This window comes from Pongo pygmaeus, chromosome 6, assembly GCF_028885625.2.
Source record: "Pongo pygmaeus isolate AG05252 chromosome 6, NHGRI_mPonPyg2-v2.0_pri, whole genome shotgun sequence".
NCBI classification, from domain to species: domain Eukaryota; kingdom Metazoa; phylum Chordata; class Mammalia; order Primates; family Hominidae; genus Pongo; species Pongo pygmaeus.
Window position 1 is genome coordinate 120,528 of NC_072379.2, and position 20,783 is coordinate 141,310.

The 20,783-nt window shown below is 49.4% G+C and overlaps 1 long non-coding RNA gene across 1 annotated transcript; it reads right to left on the reverse strand.

Annotated features, from left to right (window-relative positions):
* Positions 1-16,998: 16,998 nt before the first annotated feature.
* On the reverse strand, positions 16,999-20,688 carry LOC129041331 (uncharacterized). Its single transcript, XR_008503835.2, has 3 exons — positions 20,433-20,688; positions 19,617-19,703; positions 16,999-18,982 (listed from the first exon to the last, which is right to left on the reverse strand). It is a non-coding gene; the product is annotated as an uncharacterized LOC129041331 (long non-coding RNA).
* Positions 20,689-20,783: the final 95 nt, after the last annotated feature.

A 20,783-nucleotide genomic window follows, 5' to 3' on the forward strand; every position in this document is an offset into this window, starting at 1 on the left:
CCTTGGTCCAGGGTGAGTGTAGCAAGATGGGAAAGGGCCCGGCCTGGCAGCCTCAGGAGAGAGCGGGCCCGGCCTGGCACACTCGGGAGAGAGCGGGCCCAGGAAAGCTGCCGGTGGCCTCTGAGGAGGGTGTCCCACGGAGGGCAGCGTCGTCCTCTGATGTCGTGCTCAGCCCTGACCCTCCCATGGCCCATCTGCTCTGTGCTCACTGGAAATTCCCCAAAATGCATCTCTGTGGGGCTCACTCAGTTAAGAGGGAGCAAGTGAGCACCACGCAGGTGGAAGGCTGACACAAACACCTCCCTCCATTGGCCGTGCTTGGCCGGGGTGAGGACAGTGCTGAAAGCTCAGGGAAGGCAGAGCCCTGGACGACCACCCTTGCTCCCGTCTCAGGACACAGAGCCCTGGATTGTCTTAGTCAGTGGCCTTTCCTTGCACAGGAAACAGGCCATGCAGAGACCCTGGCAGGCCACTGCTCCTCCTATGGCCCTCGGCCTCGGACCCCCAGGGAGCTGTCTCCCGGCACCTCTTGGCAAGTCCACCCCGTGGCCATGTGTGTTGGCTCAAGGCTTTCTTTCCCGTCGTTCTTCACATCTGGTCGCCAGGAGTTCTTCCCTGAAGATCTGGACCTGCCCATAGACCTGGGCTGGATTACAAAAAAAGAGGAAGCTGGCAAAATCCGCAGTGTGTCTTTTCCTCCAAGGACATTTTAAAAATACATGTGGGAAAAATCAGAGTTTCAAAAATGGCAAGTGTTACGAAATAAAGTGCACACGTCCTCTTTTCTGCACGAAACAGAAAGCACACGGTTATTTTCAGCTCCCGGAGCTCCACTGGGAATAGGGTGGTAGAGCTGCCAATGTGTACACAGAAGGGTTCTTTTTTTATCAGCTGCTGAAGGCTCCAAGGATGGAGCGCGATTCTAAAGGGTGCATTAAGGCAAACATTGAGCTACCAGAGTGAACGCTGCCAGCCAGCGGCGGAGATGGGCGTCCCTGGAACGCCTCCGCTTCCCCTGCTGCCTCGCCGTACTCCCAGGCTCCGCTCCCTCATGCGCAAGGTCAGGGTGCTGATGGGAAGACCCTGGGTTCCTAAGGAGGACTGGATGAGAAAACGCACACGAGGTGCTAGCACACTGCCTGCCACACTCAACAAAGGCCACTATTATTATTATTGCTGCTATCATTCGTGTTCGTCTGCAGATTCCAGGGTGAAATCGCTTGACTCATTTTTTAACTCTGTATTTTGAGATAATTTTAGGCTTACAGGAAAGTTACAAAAGTTGCAAAAGTTACTTCTCCAGGGACCAACAGCCTGGAAGAGTCCCTGTTCCTTGTGGAAACTGGCCCCACACCTCCTGCCTTGCACAAGATGTCAGGGAAGGGTGGTGGCTTTGGAGGCTTCAGGGAGTGAATGTCGAGGGGGTCTGCAAGAGCTCCCAATGCCCAAGCTGGAGAAATTCTAGGAACAAAATAAATAATCGTAGCACAGATGCTCCTGGACTGGTGGGGTCACATCCTGACAAACCCATCGTAAGTTTAAAATGCCCCAGGGACATGGATGAAGCTGGAAACCATCATTCTCAGCAAACTATAGCAAGGACAAAAAACCAAACACCGCATGTTCTCACTCATAGGTGGGAATTGAACAAGGAGAACACTTGGACACAGGAAGGGGAACATCACACACCGGGGCCTGTTGTGGGGTGGGGGGAGAGGGGACGGAGACTATTGGGAGATATACCTGATGCTAAATGGCGAGTTAATGGGTGCAGCACACCAACATGGAACATGTATACGTATGTAACAAACCTGCACGTTGTGCACATGTACCCTACAACTTAAAGTATAATGATAGAAAAAAAATACCCCAGGCCAAAATGCATCTAACGCACCTCATCTTCCGGGCATCATAGCTGAGCCCTCTCACCTCAGACGTGCTCAGAGCATGGACACGAGGCTGCTCTTGGTAAAATCATCTCACGCAGCTCACAGCTGCCTGAAGATGCTGACTCACTAGCTGCCAGCATTTCCTGGGGCAGTCCTGAGAGGCTCTGCAGCTGGCGCACGAGGTGAACGCAATGCTGAGGACAAAATTACACAAGGAATGTGCAAGAGTTCCACTGTTCACAGCGGGAATCACCTAATTCACACACATCCGGCTTCACAGAATGAGCTCCGGGCGGCCGGCTGGAGGGACGCCGAGGCCAGCAGGTGGAAGCCAGCGTTTGAAGCCACAGGTAGACGCGGCCTCAGCACCTTCCCATTTGTGCCGGCCCAGAGGCACTGCCTGAGCACACGGCCTGCGGAGGCTGCAGGTCTAACCAGCCTGAAAGTGACCTTCACCAGGCCCTGAAGCCACCACTGGGTCAGGGGCCCAACCTTCCTTCCAGTGCAGGGGCCCCACCCCAGCCGACTGCAGACTCGGGGTGCAAGCTTCCTCTTCATGGGTACTCCTCGAGGTCCTCCTGGACGTCCTGAGCTCGTCTGTGTGCATTTCCTATGCTGTTCACAGTCCTACTGCATGGCCCAGGACGGAAAGGGAGGGGAGGGGAGGAGGAGAAGGGACCCTCCTTGCTCCCAAACTGCTGACCACTCGGCATCTGCCTCCTTTCTCAGCCAAAGGAAGGCCCTCGCCAAACATTCCTGACTATTGCAGTTGCTGGTCACCTACTCCTGTCCCACGCAATGGCTGCTCACCCTCAGCCGCCTGTAGCCCAGTGATCAGCTCACCTCCTGCACACACCGTGTGGGCAGCTCACCAAGCCGCCCTCCCCACCATTTCCAGGAAGGGCCAGGACTCCCAGAAAATAGGCATGTTTGTGAGCCACGCGGTCACTTACACTTTGCAAAGCAGCGTGGGCGCTTCTATTCTGAAGCATCCGCCGAGGCGTGGAACACACCCAGCCGGCAGCCGTCTGCTCCACCCGCTCCTCTGTTTTGGGGAAGGGCCTCTGGCAGAGGGAGTATGAGGCCTATGGCTCTGACGGGAGGAACAAGGGTGTCTGAAGGAGGGAGGAGGGTGGGAGACTGTCAGGGGGGCTTGCAGACCACGGTATTCATTTCTTACAGCCCCCGGACGATGTGGCAGCTTGAGCAACACCCTCATATTATCACAGTCGGAGAGGGTTGGCTCAGCGGGGTCCTCTGCTCTCACAGGCCAAAGTCAAGGTGCCGGTGGGCCGTGCTCTTGTCTGGGGCTCGAGGAAAGAACATGCTTCAGGCTCACTAGGGGCTGGAGGACTTCTCCCTGTGGCTGAAGGACAGAGGCCCCACTCCCCTGTGGGCTGTCAGCTCAAAGCTGGCTGCATCCGCCTTCTCAAAGCCAGCAAGGGCACCCTGAGCCCTCCTCACACCGAGTCCCCTCTGCCACCCTCTTCTCTCTGCTGTCAGGGCTCCCCCAGAACCCAGGATAACCCCCCTAGTTTAAGGCCAACTGTCCAGAGAACAATGTGCTTCAGGGCGGTCTCTCGTCACACTCAAGCTTCTGGGGGTGAGCACGGGACATCCTGGGGGCCTCCACAGCCATCGTGAGGGTGGCTTTTCCTGACTGAGCTGGATGGGGACCTGCTGGAGGGACGGAAGCTGAGAGGGGTCTGAGCTGACATGTATTTTTGGAAGAAACCGCTGGCTGCTGTCTTGAGACTGGATTGGATATAGATACAGCTCATGTATATTGTTCATTCACAGAGCACTTTCACCAAACACCCACATTCCAGCATTCCTGAGTGTGGCGTGCTACCTCAGAACAGAAAGGGGGAGAAGAGAGCTATATCATCATCTTTCTACCTATCCATCTATCATCTATCATCTTTCATCTATCACCTGTCTGTCTATCATCTATCTATCCTCTATCATCTCTCTGTCTCTGTCTCTATCATCTATCTATCTAATCTATCTGTCTATCATCTATCTATCTATCTATCATCTATCATCTGTCACCTATCTATCTGTCTATCATCTATCTATCTATCATCTATCATCTCTCTGTCTCTGTCTCTATCATCTATCTATCTAATCTATCTATCATCTACCTATCTATCTATCATCTATCACCTATCTATCGTCTATCTTCTATCTATCCATCTATCTATCATCTATCATCTCTCTGTCTCTGTCTCTATCATCTATCTGTCTAATCTATCATCTATCTATCTACCTATCATCTATCATCTATCACCTATCTATCTGTCTATCTTCTATCTATCTATCTATCTATCTATCATCTATCATCTCTCTGTCTCTGTCTCTGTCATCTATCTATCTAATCTATCTATTTATCTATCATCTATCTGTCTCTATCTATCTATCTATCATCTATCTATCTATCATCTATCTGTCTCTATCTATCTATCATCTATCTGTCTCTGTCTATCTATCTATCTATCTATCTATCATCTATCATCTATCTGTCTCTATCATCTATCTATCTATCTATCATCTATCTGTCTCTATCTATCATCTATCTAATCTATCTATCTATCATCTATCTATCTATCTATCATCTATCATCTATCTATCTATCATGTATCTATCTATCTATCATGTATCTATGTATCTATCTATCATCTATCTATCTGTCTCTGTCTATCTGACTATCTATCCTTCTATCTATCTATCATCTATCTATCTATCATCTATCATCTATCTGTCTCTATCTATCTATCATCTATCTAATCTATCTATCTATCATCTATCTGTCTCTATCTATCTATCATCTATCTGTCTCTATCTATCTATCTATCATCTATCTATCTATCTATCATCTATCTGTCTATCTATCATCTATCTGTCTCTATCTATCTGTCTGTCTCTGTCTATCTGACTATCTACCCTTCTATCTATCCATGTGCCTGTCTGTAGACTGGAGGTGGTGGCAGGGGCAGGGCAGCCACACAAAACAGGTACAGAAGTCACAGGTGACAGTGGCTCCACCGGAGTGGTGATGGTGGAGGTGAGAAATGATTGTGTCTGGAAAGATTTTTAGACCAGCGCTTCCCAAAAGCCCTCTCCATGCATCCCCCACCCCCACCATCCTTGACACCTAGCTTTTTCTTCCTTAAGAGTCTGGCTTAGCTGTAAACTTCAGGGTAATTCTGATTTACAATATGGCAAAATCCTCTAAGCAAAGATGCACAAAGACTGCAGGCCTGAAATTAGTGTGAAAAGAGAATATAAAGAGAATACGTGCAGTAAAGTATTTCAACACATTTACTCTGTGCATACGTCTGCAGCCTCAGCCGTGCTTCTGGCCTCAGGTCCAGCCACATATCCCGCCCCCTGAGGGAAGGATTCAGACCTAGAGCCCTTTTTCTTGAGGAGCTGGGCAGTGATGGGCTGGACAGCAGAAGGAAGTCCAGAAGCCAGATCTGCACAACAGGTGGGGGTCGGGGGTCGAGATGGGGGGTGGTCCGCAAGTCCAGGGAAGCAGGAGTGGGGTTAGGGAGGGAGATAGGGAAGAAACGGGACAAATTCAGAGTGATGCTCTGTCTATGTGTTATTTATTTTGAGCTACCACAGATCACAAAGAAAACAGCCAATGATGGCTCGTGAGGGTGTCTCGGGGAGGCCGTGGGGGCCCCTGCACCTTGAGTTGTTCTAAGGTGTGGAGGAGGGAAAGCAACTAGCCTGCTGGTCCCTTTTCATTGCTCAAGACCCTGCCGAGCAGCCCCTGGCCTTTGCCCAAAGTGTAGACGGTTGGAGGGCTCAGGACGACGGGGCGGGCAGCTCAGCGCAGAGGAGGGAGCCTGCACCCACTCTGGCTGGGGAAGAGCTGATGGCCCAGGGCCTGGAAGGTGTGTGCAGTGGAGCAGATGGGGAATGGACGGCAGACCCAGTGAAACACAAAAGCCAGCACTGCAGCCACAGGTCAGACATTCCACAGTCAGCGGTCATTTGACACTGACAACGGGCCCCACTTACCACTCACGGTGTCACTGCAGCCACAGGTCAGACTTTCGACAGTCAGTGGACATTTGACGCTGACAACGGGCCCCACTTACCACTCGTGGTGTCCAGGGGGAGCCTGAGCATACGGGGCACCCACGGGACAGAACGAGCTTCCCCCGTCCTTGCCCAGGTTGCTGGAGCTGACACCCAGGTGAATGCAGCTGGGACGAAACAGTGGTGAGCGGCCGCTGAGCTTCTGTCCTGGTCTCTGTCAGCTGACCCCACCGAGAGCACACACTTACCCAGGAGAGAATCACACCCGGCCCTTCTGAGTGCTGTGGCGCCTTCAGATTTTACTCGTAGCCGATGCCGTGAGGACTCTGCCCACATTTCTCTGTATCCACTGACCATGTTTATGCCCCTGAGCCCCAGGTCTCTCAGTCCCAGCATCCAGCTTCTGAATCTTGCAGGGGGCTGCCCTCTGGCCACAGGAACCTCTTCCCGGGGGTTTGCTGAGCTCCTGGAGGGCTAGGCTGTCTGGGAATTTATAACCCTTAGCCAGTGAATGACAGATAAGACATAGAGTACCTGAGCACCCCCCAAACCAAAGGGGACACCTGTGAGCGGTGACCAGCAGCTTCCCAGTTCCTCCATGAGATGGAGCCGGAGTCACCCCCACAGGGTGCGGCCTCCTCCCCACCCAGTACCACCTCTCATTCCCACGCTGGGAACACATCATTTATACTGCTGCCACACAAATCCTCGTCTTGGGGTCTGCTTATACAACCCCAGACTGAGATACCAACCCATGTTCCCGCCAGTGTCCAAATTCCATTCCCACCCAGGTGCCGAGGACAGCCAGGTGAGCAGCAGAGGACGATGACGGGAATTCTAAGTCCGCCTCAGTGAACAAAGCGGTGCATGGCACACGGTCATGCCACGAGCCCGAGAGCAGATTGCAAAGCAAAGCGTGTAGTGCAATCCAACTTTTGGAAAGAAAAATAAATCCTTTATATATGACGGTGTAATAAAGAATTGAACCTTGCCCAGAGAGACCTGCCCTCTTCCCTCAGCTTCTGAGAGGTGGTCTCTAAGCCACATGGGAGGGTCTTGGTTTGCCTGGGCCTTTGGACCACACCAGGAGGCCTAAAGTGTGATTTAGGTAGGGGTTGTGATGAGCTCACCCTCCAGAGTGAGCTGGAGACCTCCATCCGCATCGGCAGTCAACCATGGGGCCCCAGTAAAGGCTCTGGGACACTAAGCTTGGGTGATCCCACCTGGATGCCAGAAGCAACACCGGCCACAGCTCTGTGGGGAAGGACAACAGGACGCTCTGCAGGTGGGAACTTCTTGGACTCTGGCCTGAGCGCCTTTCCCTGGGTTGATAGTCATCTGTGTCCTACCCCTGTGCTAGGTCATGACCATGAGTATATCAGCTTTCAGTGAGTTTTTCTAGTGAATTATCAAACCTGAGGGTGGTCTTGGAGACCCCTACCCTTGTAACTGGTGCAGAACTGAGGACAGTTTTGTAGATTACGGTTCCCTCTAGCCCTGCAATGATGTTGACTGTAAGTACATTAAAGTATTTGTTAGACACTGGAAAACGATATGCAAAACGTAGGAAGTGGATGCCTCTGGGCTGTAAATACATTAAAGTATTTGTTAGTAACGGGAAAATGATATGCTAAATGCAGGAAGTGGATGCCTCTGGGCTGTAAGTACATTAAAGTATTTGTTAGTAACCGGAAAATGATATGCTAAATGCAGGAAGTGGATGCCTCTGGGCTGTAAGTACATTGAAGTATTTGTTAGTAACGGGAAAATGATATGCTAAATGCAGGAAGTGGATGCCTCTGGGCTGTAGGATCATGTACAGGAGTGTATTCTTGTGTTTTCTACTTATTTTGTGCAAGACACTGTGATTACATATAGTGGGAGCTCCCTCAACCAACCTCTGCTCCAGCAACTCACATAATCTTGGTCAGAATGGGCTGGATGACTCAGTGAGCACGGGGGGCAAGGAGGCTGCTCTCTGCTGGTCGTGGATTTTGTCAGTTGAGATGTGACCAACCGGGAGACACTCAGGTTTGCTCCGAACCTGTTGATCCACCTGTGATCCTTACTAGTGTCAGAGGCATTTGAACCAGAGCGACTCCATCTTGAATAGAGGCTGGGTGAAATGAGGCTGAGACCTGTGGGCTGTATCCCCAGGAAGTTCAGTGTTCTTAGTCACGGGACGAGTAGGAGGTTGGCACAAGACACACATCACAAAGACCTTGCTGATAAAACAGAATACGGTAATGAAGCCGGCTGAAACCGGGATGGCAATGAAAGTGACCTCTGGTCACCCTCACTCCTCACTATACACTAATTATAATGCACTAGCATGCTAAGAGACACTCCCACCAGTGCATGACAGTTTACAGACGCCATGGCAATGTCAGGAAGCTACCCTATATGGTCTAAAAAGGGGAGGAACCCTCAGTTACAGGAATTGCCCATCCCTTTCCTGGCAAACTCATGAATGATCCACCCCTTCTTTAGCATATCATCAAGAAATAACTATAAGTATATTCAGTCGAGCAGCCCACACCACCGCTTTTCCTCCGGAGTAGCCATTCTTTCATTCCTTTACTTTCTTAACAAACTTGCTTTCACTTTATGGACTCGCCCCGAATTCTTTCTTGCACGAGGTTTAAGATCCCCTTCTTGGGGTCTGGATTGAGACCCTGTTTCAGTAACACTATGAAACTTAATTCAACATTATGTAACCTATTACATATCCGTGCAAAATGACAGAAAGTTGTTTCTACATAAACCTAGATAAGTGATTTGGGAAATCAAGATCAAGGCAACTTGAGGATGCTTTAAAAATTGCTTTTGAATTAGGTATAGACAAGATGACTCTTAAAAATGAAAACTAATTGGTGAACATTTGGAGAAATTCTGGTCTTAGATTGTCTTCAAACGTGCCCAACTTCTTGGTCCACTTTAAAAAATATGAAATTGGGTGGCTAGGAAGGAGAGTTAAGACTGGGGTTTATACTAAAAAAGGAGAAGAACTTCAATCAGCAGACCAATGCTAAAGACAAGCTTGTCCCTATATGGAAATATCTAGATTCATGAATGGAGCCAGAAGTGGCCAGATGGTGATGACAACTAGAGGGAGGGTTGGAGGCCCGAGACTGGGGCGTTGGCTAGGAAGGGGTGGGAATATTCATGAATGGAGAAGGGGGCAGGAGGGCCTCTCTGGAGTCACGGAAGCCTCATGCACCTTGACCGGGACGGTGGCTGCGTGGCTTACATGGGTCCCAACTCATCAATATGTATGATTGAAAACTGAGCATCATATTGAATTGGACTCAAAGGCAAGACCTGAGGCAAAATTCATGTAAGGAGGGAGTTTGGGCGAAGCTTGAGGATTGCTGCCCGGAAGCGTAGATTCAAGCTGCCCTGAATACACCTTATTAGCAGCTGTTACAGGTGGGTTTTTCAAGGGAAAGAAGAGGCTGTTCCAAGTTGTTGACCCAGAATTTATGTTAAAGTAACATAATCTATTGATTGGCTCTATATTGTTAAGCCGTAGGGTGTGAGTTGCAGTGTCTGCTGCTGCACTAGGAGGTTAACCTGAGGCAAGAGCCAGCGGTTCAATAGAAAATACACAGCCCCAAGGCAGGGAGTGGGAAGTCACTGCTGCCTCACTTGACTAACTCCCTGGGCCTCATCGTTTAACAGGACTTTTGCATCCCTCAGCACAATTTCTTTCCTTTTCTCAATTGTATGAAAATTATACCTCAATAAGTTTACTACAGAATTAATGAGTAAATATGTATAAGTTTTCAAGTTAAAAATATATGTAAAATATGTTTGCTCCCTTTTTTAACCTATTTTCATCGGTTTTAAAAATTAACTAACAAACCACGATGGCTTTGGAAACATATTCTTCCATTTGCTACTTTCATAATGAAAAAAGAAATGTATTTTAAATAACATTTAAGTTTAATTTTTTCATTATCATCTGGGAAGCCCCAGCCCTTTATGAAAGGAAAACAATGTTCACTTTAGAGTAAAAACTTGATGATGGAAAAACCAGACTCCGTAGAATATTTTAAAGAGGTTGTTTCTGAGCCAATAGGAGCGATCACAGCCTGGGAGACAGGGTCCAAGGAGTCCTGAGAAAGGACCTGAGGTCGGGTTGCAGTGTGTTTTTTTTTTGTTTTTTTTTTTTTGAGTGGCGCGATCTCGGCTCACTGCAACCTCTGCCTCCCGGGTTCAAGCGATTCTCCTGCCTCAGTCTCCCGAGTAGCTGGGACTACAGGCACCCACCACCATGCCCGGCTAATTTTTTGTATTTTTAGTAGAGACGGGGTTTCACCGTGTTGGCCAGGATGGTCTCGATCTCTTGACCTGGTGATCCGCCCGCCTCGGCCTCCCAAAGTGCTGGGATGACAGGCGTGAGGCAGCGTGCCCGGCAGCAGTTTGGTTTTAACATTTCAGGGAGGCAGGAGTTACAGGCAAAGACATACAGCCGTGCACAGAAGGTCGGCATTGGTTTGACCTGAAAGGGCGAGACATCTCAAAGCCGGGGCTTACAGGACATCAGTGGCTTCAGAGATTCTTTAATTTGCATTTGGTTGGAGGAGGAAGGTTCTGTCTAAAACCTGGAAGCTGTGTAGCAAGATGATGCCCTGCAGGTGTGATTTAACCCTTGCCTGCATGGGTCCTGTTTATAATTGGGTATCTTATTGCCACAAAGAGTCTGTCTGTCAGTCTTAAGATCCCCATGACCTCTAACGCTGGTCCGTGATTGCATCTAAACTGCAAAACGGAAGGAGTATAATGAAGCCTGGCGGACCTCCCTTCCCATCGAGGCTGGGAACTCAGCTTTTCAGGTTTCTCTGGGGCCCCTTTCAGTCGTTTAGGGGGCTTCAGATTTTGTTTAGCTTACCAACTTTTCCTATTAGAAATTTAGCTGAAGTTGAGGTCACTTGAGTCTTCTGGAGCATTCCCTAACATACAGAAAATGCCCCACCCTTTACAATTCTAACAGGACAGAGAAAGCAGAGGCGAGGAGCCCACCCTCTCCAACTCCTGCTCTTACCGGGGCCCTGGGGAGGGCACCCAGCCTGTGCTCGCTGGAAGGGTGGGTTACTCCAGGCAGGCCACTCCTGTTGGCAGGGCGATGATTCCATTTCAGCCCTGCACCTGCAGCCTCTGGCTGTAGCCGGTCTGCAGTGTTTCTCTTTGTTCCCCCTTCCATCTTCCTCCCACCTTATGTTCCCATGCTTCCCAGTGGGAGGGGAGGCCCAATTTGCATTTCCTTTTCTGTAATAAAGCCTGCTGATGGGTGATTGCAGCTTTCTCTCACTGCCAGGGAGGAACTGGGGCAGGCTCCAGGCAGCCAGAGGCACCACTGTGCTTCCGTGGTTTCCCTGGGGCACCTTCAAGTTCCAGTGTGAGTGCTGTTGAGATTCTGGGCATCCAGCGCACACACGGGAGACAGCCATTGCCTCCCCTCCAGCCCCAGCCGCGGTGCACAGGGCAAAGGCTGTCTGGGGGAAGGCTATTTGTGAGTGAGGCCGGGGAATGAGGGGCAGTTGGCTGCTGCTCTGGAGGCCTGGGCGGCCTTGGTGTCTGGGAGCCTCGTCCAGGACACTGGCTGGTGGGGCCCTCATGGCCCTAGCTGACCTTGACTTACCGCAGCTGGAGCAAAGTCTCCCACAGGTCTTCCACCCTGCAGGGATTCGGGCATGACTGGGGGGTCAGGGGAATCTGACGGACAGCCCCGCTGCGTGAGTTGAGGCTGGGGCACTCCTGCAGGAGACTGAGAACCCAGCCCTGTCCATTCGGAGGGGGATTCTGAGCACTCACTGTGGCTGCGCCCCCGACTCAGCTGCAGCCTGGAGGGAGTGCCCAGCCCCAGGCAAAGCAGAAAGCCCTTCACAAACCCTGGCGCTCTGGCCGCCTGGTGGGCTGACGGGCAGCCCTGTCCTCATCCCTCCGCGCATCTCGGGCATGGCCTGCGCGGGTCTCCTCCGCAGGTGTCCCCACGCCCCGCCATGCACGCCTGGCCGTCTCCTAGAGAAAGGCCGAGGCCCCCACCCGCCCCGTGCAGCTCATTGAGGCCTCTCGGGCTGCTCAGGAGTGGCCAGGCTCCTCCTGCGCTCCTTCTCTTTGAGTGCTGAGCATGGGAGGCAGGTGGGGGTCAAGGTCTGAGCCTTTTGGAAGCGCACATCATCTGGTTTTCAAGTCAACTCTGATTTTCACGTCACTGGTGATTACTTTGTTTGAAAAGGTAACCTCCTGTTTTGGAGACGTGAACTAAAAGCATAACCCTGAATCCCCCCCGCCACTGACTGAACGGACCCTTCTTGGTCAAGCGGACCCAGAGAAACCTGAAAAGCTGAGTTCCAGGCCCTGACAGGAAGCAGGTCAGACATGCCTCATCATACTCCCTCCCTTTTGGAGTTTAGACACAACTGACCAGCAGTAATGTTAAAACAAAGATCTTAAGACTGACAAAGCGGACTCTTGGTGGCAGTAGGGTACCGAATTATAACAGGACCCGAGGCTGCACAAGGCAGGGGTGGGTCCCACCTGCAGGCTGAGCAGGACCTGAGGCAGCACCTGTAGGCTACAGATCCTGTAGAAGGATCTTATCTTAACTTAAACGTTCCAAGTTTTAGACAGAGCCTTGCTCCTCTCACCAACAGGAACTCAAAGAATCTCTGGATCCATCTACATCCTGTAAGCCCCCTTCAAGGTGTCCCACCTCCAAAGGCCGAGCCAGTGTGGACCTGCCAGGCATGGCTGTATGTCTTTGCCTGTAACTCCTGCCTCCCTGAGATGTCAAAACCAAACTGCCATCCGATCTCCTCAGGCGCACGTTCTCAGGACTCACTGGGACTGTGTCTGCCTGGCTGTGTCACTCATTGGCTCAGAAGAAACCTCTTTAAAATATTTTACAGAGTTTGGTTTTTCCATCAACAGAGAAAAGACTTGGAATATGCAGGAAAGACTTGATCAATTTCAGGTGGTGGGCAGAATGCTTGTCACAGAGGCACCCACTGCAAGTCTGCACAGCTGAGTGGAAGCAGCTGGTGCCTGACGCCGTGACCCGAACTCAAAGGGCCACTCAGGAAGCATAGGCTGGTTATTAAGGGCGTCACTCCACCACCTCCAAAGCAAAAGGGACGTGTGGAGGACTGTGGTGCATTTTGTCTCAGTATTCATCAGCCTGGAGATAGAAATGTGTTCCTGTTGGGGGTGAGCCTTCCCCTTTGGAAGGGGGTTTCTGAGGTTGTGCTGCTGTCGGGGGCGAGCCTTCCCCGTTGGAGGTGGGTTTCTGAGGTTGTGTTCCTGTTGGGGGTGAGACTTCCCTGTTGGAAGTGGGTTTCTGAAGTTTGCTGTGGGAAGCAGAGCTTGCGTCCATGCTCACAGGAGCACCAGCCGCAATCAGTCACTGAGGCCTGTGCTGGGTGTGGAAGATGAGAGTGGTACCACATGTTCCTCAATCTGGACTAGGGGTTTGTCTGTGATTAGCGGGGACCGGCCTGCCAAGAGCCAAGGGCGCTGTGTTTGCAGGTACAGCAGGCCTCCGATACGGTTCTGGGGCAGACGCCAGCCAGGCGGAGCAGGCAGGCTCCACTGCTCCGTGCACGGGGTCAGAGTCCACAGCACAGGACGTGGTCCCTGGGCAGGCCCAACAGACATCTGTGAACCAGGAATGGGCATTCCAGGAGGTCTGGCGCAAAGCAAAGTCATTGTAGACATTGGCAATTGCATTTGTTCCAGATGACACATTTTCTTAGGACCTAAGGCCTCAGAACTTAAAATGAATGTTGTAAAGTTTGAAGCCAAAACAAAACGCAGACAGGCTGTACCCAGCAATTCCTGACTCTGCAATCTGGGCCGAATTCAAATACTCATCTCCATGGCCTGCCAAAACCCTCCCACCGGAGCTCACCCTGTGGTCCAGTGCTCAGCACCATTCATACCTACGTTCGGGGACAGAAGCCACTCTGGGGACTAGGAAGAAAACATGCAAAGGAATTGAGCTTAAAATAAAAAGCAGTTGGGTATATTTCACACCCATTAGCAATATGCCTTTAGAAAGACACAGGCTGGCAACTGCACGTTGGGAAGGACGCAGAGTGACTGGAACTCTCGTTCCCTGCTGCTGGGAGTGCAAAATGGAACACCACTCTCCCAACAGTGCCCAGCGACCACGCTTCTGGGTGTTTACCCAAGAGAAATAAAAATCGTCTGTAAAAGAATGTCTATCAGCCTTATTGATAATATCTCCAAACCATAATTGCATCAAATGTCCAACCGCAGGAGGATGGACGAGAACTCGTGGCCCTTCATAGGACAGGCTAATTCTCAGCATGTGGGAACACTCGTGTGTGGAAGGCCAGGCGTGTGACACGTGTGAGCATAGCGTGGGCAGGATGCACGTCTGGGCAGTGGCTGCTTCAAGCACAAATCCCAGGGACTGGGTGGGTCCTTGGAGCAACAGGCCTGGGTGAGCCTTAGTGGAATCCTCTGTGGCCTGTAGGGGGTCTCTGCCCTCATCACACCCAAGGAGACCAGGAGACCACACAGGGGCAGGTTTTCCTCAGTTGTCTAGTGGAGGACTTCAGATTGGAAAGAAACTCTCAGCCTGGCAGCATCACAGTACTGAGGAGGCCACAGGCCCAGGAAGGGCCTCACTATTGGGCCCCACGCTGCAGGCTCCTGGTGACCTGAGTCCCAGTACCTGGTCTGGTTTCTTTTCCAGAATTTGGAAGGTCCCTGTTGTCTGCAGGGGGTCCCAGCCCTACCAGGAGAAACCCCCCAAATCCGAAGGCAAGGGAACACCCAGGAGAGGGAAACGGCTGTCCACGCTGCAGAAAGGCCCACAGTTATCCTGTCTTCACAAGATGCCTGACCACGGCTGAGTCACCTGAAATCTTTCCAAAGCACCCTCAGCACACATTAGGGCACTTCTCCCTGTATTTTGGTATCAACCTATTTCCCCTACCCTGCCTCAGTCCTATTGCTTCTTTGTGAGCTTTGCTTAGACAATCTTCTCCTGAAGTCTGTAGAGGAAACTGGAGCACTCTCAGACACTGTGTTCACACTGTATGTGGACACACATGCATCCCCTCGGCCACCCAGGCAGGCCCTGCAAGTCGGAGGCCTGAGGGGAGAAGCAGTGTCCCCGAGACACTCTTGCTGGTCAGAGACACCTGAGTGCTGTGACCAGGCCACACACAGAGACAGGCGCTGCAGCCTGTGGAGGGCAGGCTTCAATCTTCACCCAAAGCAACCGCTTAGTGGGACTCACCCTGGGCTGGCCTGACCCAGCACAAAATTATAGTGTTGAAGAAACACAGAAAATCAAAAGAAACCTAGAATGAACTAAAACCAAAATGGGGGAAAAATGGAAATATTAATTACTCGGTATGTAAAACTGTTTTTCACACTTTTTAATGTTTTATACATGGCACTGCCTGTTACCCAGGCCCCGACTCGGCCTCTCCCTGGCCTGCTGCCTGCATTGCTCCTGCCCGTCATTCCCTCCCCTTAGCCTGCTTTTCCTCCAAAGCTCTAGCTAATACCTGAAATGACAGCATGGATTTGCTTATTTATTTATTGGGCTGCCCCTCATATATATGAGCTGTAAAAGGGCAGGGTCAAAGCCTGTCTTGTCACAGGGCCCCCAGCAGAGCTGTACAAGTCACACCCTGCCAAGGGGAGCACTCTGCTCACCAGCCGCCTAGAGGGGCACACTTTTCCCACCCCATTCACCCAGGGGAGACCTTTTTCCGTTGCGTGCAGAGGTTCCGTGTGAGCTGGAGGTGGTCACGGGCCAGTCACATGGATGGTGGCTCCGGCTGGTGCCCATCCCTTCACATTCAGGAGAGACGGACTGTCTGTGAGACATTCTCGCAGGTGCTCTGGCATACACGCCATGGCTGTACCTGGCCTCAAGTGGCTCATCATGCTTCAGGGGATACAAAATGGATACACAAATAACTCTAATACAAAATAAAGTCTGAGGGCAGGAATTTTGGAATATTGTCATATTTGTTTCCGGAGTTATTTTAGAAAAGCTCATATTGTGGGATTTGGATGAAAATTCATCATTACTTTCCTAATAGACCAATTTGGGGGGCAAACTGGAGTCCTTTTGTAACACTGGTTTGGATAAGGGAATTTGAATTTACCTTAAAGAATAAGCAACAGTTCTAATTTTCATTCCATTTAGGTTCAGAAAAAGGATGGAGGTAGAAAGTCCTCTCTCCCAAACACTACGATTGACACTGCAGAGTTCTGCAACTCTCATACGAGGCAGATTTCATGACGATCTCAGTAACGGATCAGAGAATCAATGACTGACTTCGCTGAGGCACAGTGATGAAAAGGTCAAGGTGGTCTGGTCTGAGCGAAGTCACAGAGAGAACACTTGTCCAGCGCCATTCTCACCTTTGGGGACAGCTCCTTCCCTGTATGGTCCTCATGTCACTGCACTTTCCTGCCTTGTTTCTTGCTGAAGCCATTATTTCTTAATTCCCTAGTAGATATGCAGAGCGGACATCCCAAAGAAGCTAGAAAAATTGATGAGCAGGGAACAGATCAAATCCTCTCCATCAGTGGAAGGCAATTCATGAGGGAAGAAGGCAAGACCATGGGGTAATTTTTCTGAGACTTGACAACATTTGCCAAGTAAATAAATCTGCCATTTAACACTACGATAAAAGCTGTCACAGCTAGGGTATTAGTGACTACTTGAGGTTTGAGGACAATGAAGACAGAGTAAGATAAACATCCTTACTATCCAGAAAAGGAACGGAAACAGAAGACAGCCCTTCTTACTATCCAGAAAAGGAACGGAACCAGAAGACAGCCCTTCTTACTTTTCTCCATCTTCGATGGTGAGGAAGAATTTTTAAAAAGTTGCTTTTAAAGTATATTCATTAAAATCAAATTCTATTATCATACACACAAAATATTTACGTGAAACCAGCCACAAAAGAACGACAAGGAACGCTACTGATTTGTCCATTCTGGACGATAAGAACACAAGTTCTTATCTTACTCTTGTTAAAAGAAAACTTCAGCTGAATTAAATTTAAAGGAGTTTAATTGAGCAATGAATGATTTGCACACCGGGCAGCCCCCAGAATTACAGCAGATTCAGAGAGACTCCAGTGCAACCACGTGGTGGAAGATTTGTAGACAAAAAAAGGGAAGTGAGGTAGAGAAACACCTGGATCAGTTACAGGTTGGCATTTGCCTTATTTACACACAGTTTGAACATTCAGCAGTGTATGAGCGATTGAAGTACGGCTGCTGGGACTGGCCGAGACTCAGCAATTGTGACAGGTGCATACTCCTAATTTGGGTTTTCAACCTTGTCTACCTATTAAGTTAGGCTCAGTTTGTCCACAAGGACTCCAATACAGAAGTATGGAGTCCTTCTCAGGCCATATTTAGTTCGCTTTAACAATTCCCCCTTTTTGGTCATTTTCTCAGTTTTGAGAGATTGACCAAAACTTGTTATTGAGGTCACTATCACCATTGGTCTTGAAACCCACTAGGAAGCAGAACAGTGAGTTTTGCAAAGGTAGGAACAAGGACTGAGTTGAGGGTACCACCTTATGCTGGAAAGTCCTGTTTGCAAGAGAAAAACAAAACCTGGTCTATTCTAGGACCCATTGTTTCCTTAAAGTCTTAATTCGATTATGTCACATTTAGCACGAATGACACCATTTTGGTTCGGTTTGGTCTGTTGGGACCTAGTGCTCAGTCCAAAACAATGGCCTCCCATTATTTTGTTTAAAAAATCCCCCCTTTTTGGTCAGGTTCTCACTTAGGCAACACTGTGATCAAAACTTAGGGTGTCAGCGCCACTCTCCATTACTATCATTTTGGGTTTCTGGTCTCAGCACGTCACTCGTAGGTTACGGTGTCCTCATGGTCACACATTTCTTTCAGCTCTTGTCATTCCAATTGAAGAGAGACCATCTGACGTTCTAAAGATGGCTTCATGCAAACATTTAAAACCTTTGAGAGGACACTATTCTTATGACTACTGAGAGGGTAACACCAAGAATCTGGAGTATGCTCCTTACCCAGGGTCCACATAAACCAAACCACCTAAACTCAAATAGATCAAAGAATGAGCTAGATAAAGCTCATTCTTTGACTTAACTCAGTGGTCTTTTTGTTAGTTCCCTACAACAGAATCTCTATAATACCTGAGGTTTTCTCCATAGGCCCTAAGTGCCGGCAGCTGCACTGATACTTTTCTGCTTAGCCAATTCTATTTTTTAGCATAACTTTCACAAGAGAATTTAACATCTGTTGTGTAGCCTTTACAGTAGAATCTGCTATAGAGTCTACCATGAGGGATACGTTTCTAGTCATTGCCTTTTTTATTCCAAACCATGGAAAAAGGACCTAACAAATGATGCCCTTCTAGAATAGGGAAGCCCTCCTGGCAATGTTCTCTTTAACCCATGCTGTGGGTTAAGAGGAGTGAACCAATGTTCTGTTTCTGAATGATTATGAGGCACCATACGTACCATTTAAGTTTCTCACCTATGATACATTGGGCCTTCATCTTTTATCTGTCAAGTTATAAGATTATCCATGTATAAAGCTGGCTGCAAAACCCTTCACAAATAAAAGTATACCCCATAAGTGCACAAAACAGACCCCCTTCTCACTTCTATTGTTCATAGAGGCATAAGCAAGGGAAAAATATTCAAAGATAAGAGTCTCATTGATAGTAAGAAGTCTTGATCCATGATCTTCAGAAAGAGCTGCTCACATCAAGGACGCCACCTTCTTCTGGGAGAAACTTCCCTGGTTAGCTTTACCTTAAGGGTTTCAATGGCTGTACAGTTCCAAGAGTGTGGAGTGACCCTGCTCAGTTGTGAGATTATGACCCCAAGGTTCAAGATCCTGATGTTTTGTTGCAGTGAGGATGCCAAGGGCAGTTTTTCTCTGATATTCTCAGAAGATCGCATCTTTGGGTTCTAGATCGTGAAGGGGTTGATTGTCCTCAGTGAACCATAAGAAGCTCTTTACCTGGTGAAAATACACTGAAGCATAGTAATCTACTGTTATAACATCAGCACTCCTGCATGAGAAAGCTTTTATACAACCAGAACACATACATTGAAAATGACAACTGAATGAAATTCCTTTATAAATGTTTAAATGGCTCATCAGGTAGCCAAATGTACATGAAGCTTTGTCTTCCCAGAAGTATGGGTTTGACAAACTAAACATTGTCTATAAACTATTTTAACAATTTGTAAGTCACCACACCAACATATTTAATTTGGGTCATTTTATCTGTTCCAGGATGAGTCATGGAAAGCATAACTTTTAATAACAAAAGCTTTTTTAATAACAAAAGCTTGTCATGAAGGACAAGGCAGCCATCTTGGTTCTCCATGAGTCCATGCTTAACATTGGACTTATGTCCTCCTGGGTGCCAGTTGTTTCTCCAAATTGGGCGCATAGCATGGATAACTGATGGGTTACCACAGGTAATTTGACTTAGACCATGGAATTCATTCAAATTGTATATCTAAACAATTTCAGTATAGGCTGATTAAGAATGCAAACCTGGTGGAGTATTTCCTCGGTATTCAATTAATTTTTATTCTATTTGGGTTAGCAGTTTTATAAGCCAGTCAGCCTTTTCATTAAAGTTTCAGCAATTCTTACCCAGTCCAAATGATGTGATTTTGAAGTTACTAGAAATCTGTATTCCACAGTGCTTTTCAGGGTCCTCCCCATCCTTTCACGAACCTCCTAAAAGACACCATGTTCTAGGATTTTTGTGTGCTTGTGAAGTTTTCAGAAACTACATCAGCATGAAGCAATTAACCGCGGAAATGACTTTAAATACTCAAAAAGACACAATTGACAAGGAAATCTGGTTATTTCCATGGTTCACAATAACAACATAATAACCATAATTATGATCAGTAGCATATACTCAGAAAAATTAGAATTTTAGAAAGCCCATACAACTTTGGAACATATATTAATATCATTCACTAAAATATAACCTGAAGAAGGTTAAACTTTTTTTTTTTTTGACACTGTTCTGTATCGAAAAGTCCAAAATGTTTCTTAAAAAGTAACTAAAAAAACACTGGAGTAATTAAAGGACACTTCCTGTGCAGGGGATGGAAAATCTCAACAAAAAAGGAGCGCAGAAGAGCCTGGCTAGGCGGGAGAACACGGTCAGGCCCGCAGGAGACGCGGGGGCACCTGCCAGAAAGAGACCCGCAGGCCAAGCCCAGGAGACGCGAGGGAGGTGGACAGGCCTGCCCGAGAGACCCGGGCGGCCATTGCCCGGCCTGCGTCTGCGCCTGCGCCGGAGCCGCCTCCACACCGCGCCGGCGCCGAGTCCGGACGCCTCCACATTGCGCCGGCGCCGGGGCTTCCTCCACACCGCGCTTGCGCCGATGATAACCAGCCTCTACAGGACGCCTGCGCAACGCGCTAGTCACCTCATCTGCTCCGTGCACTTACGAGTCTCTCTGACCACGTGTTCCTGTCGGCTCACAGAGGCCGCCTGGGGGTCCTCCCCCATTGTCTTCTTCACACCCTCCACTGTTCCTGGCCCTTCACTCTGCGCTTGCGCAGGAGTCGCTCGCCCCTCTCCTCTCTGCGCCTGCGCAGAGGCCACCTCCTCCCCCGCCCGTCCGCTCCCTTGGCGTCGTCTTGGGCCGCGCCCGACCCCCTCTGTTTGCGCATGCGCAGGAGCCGCCCTGCGCGGGTGCGGGGCTGAGCCCCCGTGGCTTCAGGTTGAAAGGCGCGAGCGCCACCCACGCAGGCACAAGGGCTCCTAGTCGTTTTCTTTTTAGCGTAAGGTTTTCCTCT